Raw genomic sequence first — 12396 nt, 5'->3', positions numbered from 1 at the left:
GCCCAATTAAAACTATATTGAAGTGCGAGCTACTGTCAAGCAGTGCCTTGAAACTACACAGAGTGCTATGTGGAGGGAAGCACAGGTTACAGGGACTCGTATGCTGGGAAGAGACAGACCAAAACAGTGAGCTAGGCTGAGAGGCACACACGGACACACACAAGTGTAGCCTGGCCATCCTCCATCCTCTTCACAGAGTGCTCTAACTAGTCAGTTGTGAAAGGAAGTCACGTATTCCAGACCAAGAGGGTTCTGCAGAAAAATCGACAAAAAGCCAGAATGGAAAAAAGTAATATGAAAAAAGACTGAAAAATCTAGAGAAGTAACAGAGAAAAAGAGTAAGGCAGAAGAGTGGAGTGACGGAACGGCAGCTGCATGGGCAAAGGCAAGGAGGCGTAGCTACCTGCTGCTGAAGCACAGAACACTTTTGGAGATTTTAGAAAGAGCTGAAAGTTACAAACAATAATACATTTGATACAAAACACAGAACCCACAAGTCTGGGTACATTAATTGATGTGTCACAAGTCATGCTCCCTACTGGCCTGCTGCATTTTACTCTGCTCAAACAAGTGCTTTTTTTTTTTTTTTTTTTTTTTAATTTTCTGCACAAAATAGGTCAACAATGTCTTGTCTGCATAGTCTGTCAGGGAGTGCTCATATCTGATAAGTAACAGCTGAGTTCCTCAAGGGAGAATTAGAGTCCCTGTATCTTTCAATCATCTTAAAGTTGTATGGCAAAATCCTCTCCTCAGAAACAGCATGCCCCCAGGGGAATAACTATGAAGCCAGGAGGACAGTATTACAGACACTATGATCTATGAAAGCTTGATTTTGCAAAGCAGAAACTGATTCTGAAAACTCACCTGCAGAGATCCTGTAAAACCAAATAGAAGGAAATAGCTGTGCTTGAAAGTGGAGCTGCCCCTTTATTTTTCCTTTCCATGCGGGTCTCCAGTGGCACTCCCGTGCGCCAGTCCTTCAGGGATACAGAGGGCTTCTGATGGTGGAAGTAACGTGCTTTCTTTGTTCAACATAAGTACTCATGCTACGAGTCACTATCTGTACGGCACAGGTCTGACAGAGCTCGCAAACGGAAAAAAGGTAGTGAGAAGAGGCAGTGTTTTTCTGGATGACACTCAAGCAAACAGAATGAGACAGTGTATTTGGGAAAGTATAATACCAAATATGCACAAAATACTATTTAAAAAACAAAGTACACTGATATAACCATAAACTCATTGACGGAAGGACTGGGAGGAGCCTTCTGCTCCATCTCTCCGCTTCCAGATAGGGCCAACTCTACCTAAAATATGTCATAGACACTTGTCTAACCTGCTTACAAAAGTCTTTCAAGAATAAACCGTTGACTAATGCAGTCTGTTCCAATGCTTAAAGAACACTGCCCCACCACCCAAACACATAACCTAAATGGACTCTTCATAAGAGAAGACACAACGGGCTTAAATTTCAAGCCCAGAGGACACAAAACCCAATATTTTTTAAAGCAATCCGTGTATTACAGAAGATTCAGATGAAGTTTCACAGGACTTTTTGCCCAATATTTCTTGAACTTTTTTTCTCCTTCTTACATCCCTAACAAAGAAAAATAAAAACCAAAACACAAACCACCACCAAAAAAAGCCAAAAGCAGACCACTTCTCATGAAGTTTAAAAATCTTTATTTTGTCAGCTATTTAGCATGCATAAGGCTTAAACCACTTGCAGTGTGCAGACCACAGCATTCAGTCAGCTATGTTGCCTGAATGACATAGCAAGTGTCAAAGGATAAACTAATTAAAAATTTTTTAACTGGGTTACGTGCCTTTTACATTAGCATGTGATAACACAGTACAACTATAGCACTGTGCAGTGAAGGACTTCACTGGAAACAGAATTATGTCAGTAGTTACAGAGCAATTGTGTTATTTAGACTTATTAAGCAAACCAAAATAATGACGCAGGTAAGAAGTTAAAAGGATGATCCTAACTTCAACATCTAGTTGTTTATGTAGTACAGTTTTATATTGTGGATATTTTGTCATTACATACTGATATAGTTCAGTGGCCATTTTCCACGTAGGAGAAAAGTGGTATGAAAGATAATGAACAGCAGTATACTCCTGCAACATCAATTTAAACTGAAATGTAATCTTTTCTTCTCGATTTCTACGTTTCCTGCTCTACCTTCTCAAGTATTTAGCCATCAGGGTCAGAGAGTTAACAGAGAGAATTCTCTCTCAGAATTAAAGTGCTCAGTAGACATGTATTCCAGTAATGGAAAAGTCTAATGAGACACACATGACACATCGATGAAGCGCTCCTATGTGCAGAGGAGGGATTCCTCCTGTGATACTCCCCATGGTGTAAGAAATTCAGAGGCGAATTTGAAAGAAAACAGTACTGGAAACTCGGTGCAAGTCTCTATTGAATTGGCCACAGGGTGTCACTGTTACTCTTGGCAAGTAGAAGAAGAGGCTCTGTATGAGCCTCAATGTATGAGCTCAATTTATGGCTCTGTGACCCATAAATGCTGCAATACCACCGAGACGGGTCTGGAAGTATTTAACAATATTATGCATTTTGACAAAAGAAAAAAAAAAAAAAGAACATTCTAAAGACATCACTCTGTCAAATCTCAATACAGGCAGATGTTTAGTTAAGCAATTCTCTGAGGGAGATTGTGATGGTCCTTTAGACAATGTGCAAGGAATGCTGAGTGGGGACCAAAGCGCTCTGCTACCTTTTCTGTCAGTGGAACTTTGGTCAACACAAAGCATAAAAAAACCAAACTCCCAAACCCAGAAAAAATTCAGGGGCAGTTCTTCTAAAACCAGATCTTAAATCAAGCAAAGCTCAAAGAGCAACGTGCATTTCACGTTGATTGTCCCAGGAGCTGCTGCAGCCATGCAGAAGAGGTTCCTCTCCCAGCACTGCCTCCCTCTCCAAGACTGACTTCGGCTGAAAGACCACAGGATAATCTGAACAGTTACCACCAGATGAAGCTCTGGGCCTAGCACAAAGAGCTGCTCTCAATCCATGCAAGGATTATCTCGATAAATACAGTGGAATAGCCTCAAACATTGCAAAATATACGGGAGAGCCATAACTTTTGCTGGCATAAATCAGTGAAAAAATATTTTGAGCTCAGCAGAGCATCAGTGACGTATACCAAGCCAGGATCTAGTTTAAGAAGAAGACTGAAGTAGTAATTGTCATAATACAAAAAGCCTGAACTGTATGAGAGGATAAGTAGGAATTGCTGGTGAGAGAGGAGAAAGGAGATTGGCTTCTTGCAGAGTGACAGGAATGAAATAACATGCATCATGCACTGCTGCACATACTCCCAACAGTTACTCTCATTAAACCTGACTTCAGTTTCTGCTAAGGGTCATTTTCAAATGCCATTGCAGTAAACCAGCTTCCGTTATATGCAACTGAAGTTGAAGCAGACTATGACTGACTTTGCTGTCTCATTCTTGTGCTACCATTTCCTGATGATATCAGGACTGTGAGGTAGGCATTCACTTTGCTAGGTGGCCTTTGTGATCTTGCTATCTCCATTAAGAATATCTTAAATGGTTCAGTAATTGTATATTAGAATATATATATGTCTGCATATACAACACTGAATTTCCATGTTGTGCCATGCTCTTTTCTTCTTCACTAGCTTTGAGAACTGTAATTTCAGTACATTGCCAGTATCTTATCTTATATAAACCATGAAATTCTTGGAAGGTATAACAACTCAAAGTAGAGCTTTTAAAATGCAAATAAGTGAAAACAATAGAAGTTAAATCATACTTTATGCTACTGCCATGCTTTGAAAAGATAAATGCTAACCTGTTTACTACTATAAATAATAAACCTTATTTACTTCACCAAGATCTTACGGGGATTGATCACTTTGTATCTTACACAAGTTTGAATATGTAAAGCACTGTGACCCAATTCCACATATGCTTTCCTTTGTGAGATTAATCTCCCTAAAACGAATGTGGCAGCTCACAGCGTATAGTAAACTGCTCGCTTACCTCTTTGCATGTATAATATTTTATGTTGCAAACAAAAGGGATTGCTGGTCTCTGGTCTGGTCTCCGGTCTGGTCTCCTAGTATCTTGCAAGATTAATACCAAAATCTCAACTGTTACTTAACATTTCGGGTTTCCAGTTATCATGGACTAATGAGACAAAAAATGAATAGTGTAATATTATCACCGTTTACTTGTAGTAACGTATCTCCATTATCCAGAGTGAGAGCAGACTAGGAAAATTCAAGTAATACTGACACCATGAGACAGAGCACAGTGGTGGGATACCGGCTCTCCTGATTGATTAGGGGCTAGTTTGGGCCCATTATCTATAGCTTTGTGCCCTTTATTTCAGTAAACGGCCTAGTGGTAGATTGGTTATTTACATTCATGAGGCTGCCCTGGCTGTAGTAACTCCACACCATATTAAATTCAAAAAATAATGAGGAAAAAGTGAGGAAGGAATTGAGTATTATTCTGTCCCTGAGGCCCTACTGCCACCTGATGTCACTATTCTTGTCGAGTACAGGCAGGCAGTCCGGCTGCGTGTCTGCAAGGACTGACAGCTCTGGAAAGGATTTCAGCAGCTAGGAAGCACTTAGGGAAGTCATACAAATCATTTCAATAAGTCAAAAGATCATGTCTTAGGGACAGCAGTTGTTAAGACAAATCCATTAACCAAGGCAAAACCAGAGATTCAGTTAAGTGTGAGTCTCCTTGTAGTCTGCTGGGGACAGGCTGGGACTGCCTGACCCCCTTGCACACACAGATGGGCAGGAACTCCATGTGGCAAACACCGCATCAGGGAAAAAAGCCCCCCTTCGCCTGCACTACTACAGCTTGGGTCCCAATAAAGCATAATAAAGTAGGAGAAACTCCGTAAATAAGATGACAGTTGTCTGACACACAAGGTCCTAAGCCCAAGCAGACACCAAAGAACTTCATACATTTCATGATGACTGTGAAGCTCTTCCTGCTTGTCGTTGGCCCTGAAAAGGGTCCTCATCAAGCTGATAGGGGAACAACTGAGGATTCAAGGCAAGATTTAAACAACGGGGACAGGAATGGAGTCATCTATACTACAGCAAGGTAATGTGTTCACATCTGGCAAGGGCAATGGACTATCATGGTATTAAAAACAGAACAGCAAGATTTTCACTAAGAAGGTATTTTAATCATCATTTGGAAGTTTAAGAAGGAGAAACAAATAAAATGCACAACTATGCTCATTTGAGAGCCTTTCGCTTCATGAGCAGTCAGAGAAACAGGGAAAGGCCTGTTGGAACAGTGGCAGAGGGTCTGACTCTCAGGGTCTTCTCAGCCCAAGGCCAAGCGGCATGATTAATTGCCAATGGCAGAAAAGCTCAATTGTTATTTATGCTCTTGCTCACAGAAGCATGTAGTGGTTAATACTGAAACGTCTACACATATTTATATGTGGCATCTAAAATGTATCCTATATTTTGCATCTAAATAAATTTGCAGCTTCATGCATGATGCACCTGGTTTTCACATGAGTATAAGACGTATTTTAAACGCTTGGCTCATGTGGGATGCGTCAGACACCCTTCTGTGGTTTCCATTATACTATTAGCCAATACCCCATAGTCCCAGAACAGGCTGTACTCATGCTAAGGCTTCTTGTGACAATCTGCTATCAGCCAAATCACTACCTTTGTGCGAGGTACCAAAAAAAAAAAAAAAAAAGGACATAGAGACACATTAATGGAGTTAGTGCAAGAGAGAAAGAGAGAAAGTGTAAACAACCACAAGTAATGCAATGGTCTAGTTCTTGCAAACTGTGACCAGTTTGAGCTTCTAATTTGGTACCAATAGAAAACAAAACCATTGCAAGACAGTGTTCCAGACAAGTAATGGCCTTTCTTTCTGTGCTTTTTTCCTTCACTCAAGGCAATTAAATTAATATATTAATAATATTAATATATTATTATTAATATATTAATAATATTAATATATTAATATCTGGTTAGCCATCATCTTTAATTCACCCACTACTGAACCTGATGGTTTCAAATTCCCAGAAGCTGAAGGACCCTTTGTAAACAGATGTTCTTGCTGCACATCAGTTATGTCGAAGTACACCAATAACATTTTGTTGTGTAACAAAATAATTACCAGTTTTACAATACCCTTGTTAGATAGGGATTATAACAATTCAAGTTAGAGGGAATGGCACACCATTAATTTAAGTCATCTCTCAAGATTACACAGCAAGTAGGTAACAGTCGTTACTAGCCCCCGCTTACCAGTGTTAACCTTCCTCAAACATCAAGCTTTCAGTTATACCATGGCAGTAAATAAGTGCTATTTATACAAAGCTTGCAGCTTGAGTGTTTTATAAATGAGTATGTGGGAAGCGTTGTGAAATATCAACTGATAGTTAATATTTAAATTGCTGCTCGTTTACACTTTAGGCAAGTTTCATTGCTGCTATTTGCAAAGAATTTCAAAGCTCAGAATTCAGTGATTCACTTCAAGGATTTTTATAAATAGCACTATGTTAAAAAAAAAAAAAAACCAAAACCAACTTATGACAAGGAAATCTTCTGGCTCCCAGGGGAAAGAATTGTTTTTAAAGACAGTAATTGGTTTTTTTACCTATCGAAAGAACAGGTTCTTTGGTCTGTCTTGCAAAAAAAATATTCAGGAAGGGAAATGCTTCTGTCCCAGATGCCTAAACATTACGGAATTCCCTCAGAAACGTCAGGGAAATGATTCTACATAGGATAATCTGCAGTTTGAAATAACACAAAAGGTATTACTGCCTTAGCAATGGCATCATTTACTTCAACTAGTGATGATTTATGTCATACACATAAACATGCCTTGTAATTAAGACTCAATTTCACCAGTAATACAAGCATCAATTTAAACGATCATACTCATTTTTCCTAAAGAATTTTCCTTTCTTTTCTATAGGGTATTCCAGACAGATAGGACATGGATGCCTTCAGCACACACGGAGAGAGAGAAGGACATTTAAGCCCTGCATGTATTCCCAGTATTTCTTCACTGCTTTGCCTTGGGCGGCTCTCTACCCACATACTGCTCTCCACAGAGACCACTGCAAGTTTTCCACATGTACCTACTAGGCACCTGAATGAAACTGGGGACCCTGCAGGTTAGTACCGCAGCTTTGTATGAATCTGGGTTTCTTTCATTAGCTCCTGGCCATTCAAGCAATGGACTTTCAGTTAAATTACACAGCTCAAGGTAACATTAGAAAGCCACAGTTAAGCCTTACAGGCCTAAGAAAATGGAGATTCAGAAGCAGAGCTCTGCTGAATATTTTACCATACTTCATCTTAATCCTATTTTGTTTGAATTTAATGGCATTTTCCTAAAGGACAACTGTCTAGAATCATGTGGCTCTAGCAAGACGTTCAAAGAGAAAAATTCAAAACTCACCTGGCTGTCATCTTCTTCCAACTTGCTTTGTGTCTCAGCCTTATCAGTTTGACAATGATATTCTCATTGTCTTCATGGTCTATGCAGTCTCTGTTGAAGAAATTGGATGCATTGAAAATATCTCAATAACCCTCACTGGATTATGAATTACAGAAGTACACATTTCTAAAATAATTAACCTGAATGTGTACTAGCACCAACGAGATGCTCTATGAATCTCCAGACTTCATTAAAAAGAAAAGAGAAAAAAACCCAAACCAGCAGTTCTACAATTACTCACTTTCTTAACAAAGCAAATGTCATATTAAAATTTCATCCAAATTCAGTTAATCCTTCCACTAAATGTAAGCCATATTAGCTAAGCAGATACCAGTTCAGTTCAAAAAAGGGAAAAAAAATAGAGAGAGAGGGAGAGCCACCACTCTAACAAAGCCAATGCACAAATCAAACAAACTGCTACACGGGGGTAAAAAAGCAGCAGCTCTGTCTCTCCCGTTTCTGTCCTTAATCCTAAAACCAGGACAGTGTTCCTCAGGTGGAAAACGTATCAGCATCCTGCTCTTTATCATCTGGGCACTTCCACAGACACAGAACAACTCTATTTGCTCCTCCTCGAAGGAATCCTGCCACTTCCTCCTAAAAACTAGAAAAATAATACAATGAAACTGGAATTTGGGGCTGAATCTGGAAACGTAATGCACGAATCAAACAAACTGCTACACGGGGGTAAAAATCAGCAGAAAACCTAGAGCAGCTCAGAACCCATTAGAGAAACAGAATGATTTACTGGAGTGACTCAACTTCAAAGCAGGTCAACAGTGAGGAAAAATGTGTGACAGCCAAACTGCTGTTCAGTGAACTATCAGGATCACGCTGACAAGTTAGTTACCAGTCCTCTGTCACAAAATACCCTACAGAGATCAGCAGGAAGGTAGCACCTGTGCTTGGCTTACATAAGACACATGCAGCTGGTCTCCATTCTGCAAGGGACATTTGTGGAAATTGGGTTCTTGTAACACATTTAATTAGGGATTTCTGGGCTTTTCATTCACAACTTGGAAAATCAACAGTTTAAATGAGTTTGTTACACAATATTTAAACTTCATATATTAAAATTAAAACAAATGATAGGGCAAAATTTTCAGAAGCATTCTGGTGCTTTATTATTTATTTTATTCCTAAGAATAAAATGCAGCTGCCTGCTTAGAAAACCTGCTCATGGGCACATAAACTCATTGGGTTCCCATAAGACTTAAGCTCCCAGGTGATCAGAATCTCTTTAAAAAGTATGACATAGGCTCTAAATCACTGCAGTGCTTTTGAAAACTGTACTATTATCAACATTTTCTATCTTCTGATCATAATAATGTGAAAACATTGAAATGTTTGGGTTATAAAAAACAGTACCACAGACAATACATCAGCAAACTGCTAAATTAAATTATTACTTAAAATATTCAAGCCATCTCAGCTACCTACAAGCTATCCTTGCAGCCTGGCATTAGCAATGTCATTGTTGCCTCTGACCTGCCACATTGCATTATCTTCATAATTAAGCAGGAATCCAGAATAACAATTTTGACCGTGATAAAAAAATAGCCTTGAATTACAGCCATTAAAGAGACCCACGGCATTTTTATTTAGGCATTCCAGAGGATTTATTAGGAGCAATAGCTTCAATTAAAAATTAAGATTCACTTACGTAAATTAGCAAAAGCGGGAACACTGTTTTAGTTGGGTAGACATTCTATGTATAGAGCAAAAATAGACAAATCTCTGAAAGTTTAGTTTCATTAAAAGAAGTCTGGGTATCCAAACATCTCTGGTTAAAAAGTCAACTTGAAATACGAAAATAGAAAGCTTTCAATAAGCTCCCATAAATTTCTTGCTTTATTTGCCTGGCTCAGGTAACCATCATAATTTTTCTCATGCTCTAATAACATACCAACTGGATAAAATTCAATACCAATACAGTTACAAAACAAGGGATTTGGCTTCTTGTATCTGCGCTACCAAGACATGCAGAAGAAGAAAGCCCAAGATCTGTGTGAAGCAAGATTAGCTCTGAATGTAAGAAGACATTCCAAGTATGTTGGTCTAATTGGTAGACAAATTTTAGGTCAGGTTTTTACTTTATTTTTATCATACCTTTTATCTTATAATTAGTCATTAAAACAACCAGTAGTCTAAAATTCCTCCTGCAAAACAAATGCTAAAGGAAATACCTGAAAGCTTATCCAAGCTTGAAAAATCCTCCATCTAATTAAAATCACTGAAGAAACCAGGCTGTTCCTTCCTCTCTCTACTTTATGGCCCCATTCTCCTTTTTTTATCCTCTCTGTCATATTAAAAGGAAGTTTTAGAAAAAATTATCTATAACAACTGTATGAACTAACTGTGGTCTTTTAAATCTAGTTCAAGAAAAACGCACTGAAGGCAATTTGCATTCACTCATGACTAACAAAACCCTTTTGATGTTACTGGAAAGCAGGGAAGTTTTATTTTGAGAACTAACTACGACTAGAATCAAAGGCAGGTTTATTACTGGAAAAGTCTTTCCTCCGTGCACGTGTCTATTTTCATTGCTACCACACAGCTTGCTCATAAAATGGTTACTTCAGATATCTATGCTGGGACCATTAGTCAGTCATTTATTCTGTACAGGTTCTTCAGTGCTGAGGAGATGAATCACATATGACTTTTTATGATTTTCTACGTATTATTTAAATAGCTGATTATAAGACATCCATTCATACGAATACCCCATCCCCACTTCGGTGATCAACCCAGCTCTCTGGCACTAGCTGTTCCGCAAGGCCTCATTTTAGTCAAGTGCCAGGTACTGGGGGCTGATACACAGGGCTTTAGACTTGCTTTTTCACTTTCATGTACAGTAGCCAGAGTGCACTCCTTTGCTCCATGACTTATGCTCCTGGCACTTAGTACACCCACTTACAGTCAGCCGGCTGGTCTTCTTTTAAACCAGGAATGAGTAGGGAAAAGTCCCACTCACTTTGTCACAAACAATAACATCAGAATTCCAGCTGGAAGAGGGACCCACAAGCCTAGGAGCCAGCAGGCGCTTTCTGCTCCTTACAGTTGCCGTGTTTGGAAAGCCAGAGCACGGCTTTGGTCTGCTCTGTGCTGTGCTGCCCGTGCGGAAAAACCTGGCCTGCACTCCTGAACACAGCAAACCCACAACCGGTCTTCTTCAGCACTCTGGACACGCAGTACCTAAGTCTGTATTTCTCTAAGGGATCCAGATAAAATAGATCACGTGTAGTGGTTTATTAGTGGTGAACTTTCCACCAAAACACGTATTTAGAGTACTTTCAGCTCCTCCCTTGGGAGGTCCCCAGCTCTTCATCGGTGAAACCATCTGGTAGCTGCTTTGACAGTTCCTCTGAGTCCAGTGAGGACTCTCACTTTGAAAATCTCCCTGTCTCTGAAGGATCCATGCCCTCCAAATATGCTGTATTCTGACAACAAAAATTATTCATTTTTGTTTCCATTCTCTGAATGCTACCATTTGCGACACTTTCCTTGAAGGAGCTGTCACCAGCCGGTTGGAGACAAACAGCGTTCTTCACTGAGCCATGACTGGCTGCCATTCTACAGAGCCGAGAGCCATGAACTCCTCTCCTGTCTCTAGCGACTCGCCATGGCATTTGCCCCTTTGCAGCCTGTTGTTGATATCGGTGCGCTGTGCTAGTACAAAGGATGCAATTATAGAGAAAGGACAAGATCTCATTTAAAATAGAAGATGATACATGATGTTTGTTGCTCCACATGCTTGAAAAACATCAACTTCACCTTCACCAGTGATTAGTTAAAATACATCATACGTGGACCTGACTGATTTACTTTAGGAGTGAGACTTTGCAGGAGAAGCTGGGAGGGAAGATTAGGGCATGCTGGTTTTATGCAATACAAGAAATACAGTTGTAAATTTGCAATCCATGCATTCCAAGACAAAATGCAGAGACCTGGAAAAAACAAAATTCTTTCTCTCCTTAGCCATATTAAAAATGTATGTATTTGACGAACCAAAACTTAGCCATTAGAATTCTAAAGGACAAAATTCCATTTTCTCTAGCAGGAGAGTGCACCCTGAGTACTCTTCTTTTTAGAAATCTTACCTGTAGAAATTTGGCATTGTAAGACTGACCTGTTTCATATCCCCTGCTTCAACTATAACTCCAAAGTTTAAATGAATTCGCTCTCAGTTTTGATAGAACATTATTTAGCATTGCCAGGAAAAAAAGTAATGTTTCAAACATTTCTGTCTTTGAAAGGATTAGAGGTCAGCTTTATGGTCAAAGGCCTTATTAGCATGGTCTTTACAGATCAAATGACCATTTTTGTAGAATTCATGTTAGTTATTTAAATTGTAGCAGATGGTAATTTTTTCAGCAAAGAAAAATTTGTAGTGTGTTGCTTTAGGACAAGATAAATAAGGTTGATCTTTGGATGCTTATAGATGAGGATCTGTTAAAGCTGCAGGCCTAAAATGCAGATTTCTTGCCAACTTTAATTAGCTTCCGTGAACCCTAAATTATGTAGTTATTTAAAATCAACCAGGGTGAAGAAAAGCAGTTTTGCCAACTTTCTGTTGTTCACACTCATGCAAAAAGATGACAAGGTGACTCTGTAATGCTGTGAATTCTGTGTCAGTGAGAAACGAATGCCAAGCCCTGGAATTACAAAATTACTTGGGAGGACTTGACAGAGGCTGAAATGAGAGGAACAAGTAACTCCTTATACAGAAATCAAAGTGGAAATGTGCTAAGCATGACGTCAATGAAAACCTGTGATATTTTTTGACAGGGAAATGCTGAGAAATCTCTGCAGTTGTTTCATTTGAGATATTTCATTCACAATACCACAGTGGTGTTGCCACTGTTGTTTAATAACTATGCTCACACTTTAATGTGAGTG

The 12396-nt window shown here is 39.2% G+C and overlaps 1 long non-coding RNA gene across 1 annotated transcript in view; it reads right to left on the bottom strand.

The window, feature by feature from the left end:
- Positions 1–6724: 6724 nt before the first annotated feature.
- The window catches only part of LOC142411003 (uncharacterized), a 92822-nt gene continuing 87150 nt past the window's right edge, over positions 6725–12396 (bottom strand). The window contains exons 2-3 of the long non-coding RNA XR_012776080.1: positions 7459–7548; positions 6725–6781 (exon numbers count right to left, since the gene is read on the bottom strand). This is a non-coding gene — a long non-coding RNA (uncharacterized LOC142411003). The remainder of the gene's footprint in view (positions 6782–7458; positions 7549–12396) is intronic.

The sequence above is a fragment of the Mycteria americana genome, chromosome 6 (genome assembly GCF_035582795.1).
Source record: "Mycteria americana isolate JAX WOST 10 ecotype Jacksonville Zoo and Gardens chromosome 6, USCA_MyAme_1.0, whole genome shotgun sequence".
NCBI lineage: Eukaryota > Metazoa > Chordata > Aves > Ciconiiformes > Ciconiidae > Mycteria > Mycteria americana.
Note: the sequence above shows the minus strand (reverse complement) of the source record. Positions and strands in the feature narration are given on the sequence as shown.